Below are 1,109 nucleotides of genomic sequence, written 5' to 3'. Positions count from 1 at the left end.
TAGAAAGCATTCATCACTAATCAATTTGCAGTCTTTTCCTGTTCTGTCTCTTCAGAACTCTTAGTAATCACTAATCTACTTTTGGTCTCTTGACTCCTATTTTTGATATAACATAGAAATGGGCTCACACAGTATGCAACCTTTTAGAAGTTTGAATGCCATAAACATACTGTTGAGCAAAAAAAGTGAGACAAAAGGAACGATACCTATATTATTGGATGTGTATATGATACTTCAGTGGGGTTTTCCAGGTGGCACTAGTGGTAAAGCAACTGCCTGCCAGTGCAGGAGATGAGGGTTTGATCCCTGGGTCAGGAAGGTCCTCCAGGGAATATAAATGATAGCCCACTCCAGTAGTCTTTTTTTTTTTTATTAATTAATTTAGTTTAATTGGAGAATAATTACTTTAAAATATTGTGGCATATTTCTCATACATGGACATGAATCAGCCATAGGTGCACATGTGTTCCCCCATTCAGAACCCTGCTCTCACCTTCTTCCCTCCCCCATCCCTTGGGTTGTCCCAGGGCACCAGCTCTGAGAATCCTGCTTCATGCATCCAACTTGCATTGGTCATCTCTTTTATATACGGGAATATACATGTTTCAATGCTATTCTCTGAAATCATCCCACCCTTGCCTTCTCCCGCATACTCCAAAAGTCTGTTCTTTACATCTGTGTCTCTTTTGTTGCCTTGCGTATAGGATCATTATTACCTTCTTTCTAAAGTCCATATATGTGCATTAATATAGTGTATTGATGGTTCTCTTTCTGATTTAGTTCCCGCTGTATAATAGGCTTCAGTTTCATCCACCTCATTAGAACTGATTCAAACGCTGGGAAAACCAGTCAACCATATGCAAAAGAATGAAACTAGAGCACTTTCTAACACCATAAACAAAAATAAACTCACAATGGATTAAAGATCTAAATTTAACACTATTGCTGCTGCTGCTGCTAAGTCGCTTCCGTCGTGTCCGACTGTGGGACCCCATAGACGGCAGCCCATCAGGCTCCACCATCCCTGGGATTCTCCAGGCAAGAACACTGGAGTATGTTGCCATTTCCTCCTCCAATGCATGAAAGTGAAAAGTGAAAGTGAAGTCATT

Source organism: Bison bison, unplaced genomic scaffold, assembly GCF_000754665.1.
Source record: "Bison bison bison isolate TAMUID 2011002044 unplaced genomic scaffold, Bison_UMD1.0 scf7180017864390, whole genome shotgun sequence".
In the NCBI taxonomy this organism is placed as follows: Eukaryota; Metazoa; Chordata; class Mammalia; order Artiodactyla; family Bovidae; genus Bison; species Bison bison.
Note: the sequence above shows the minus strand (reverse complement) of the source record.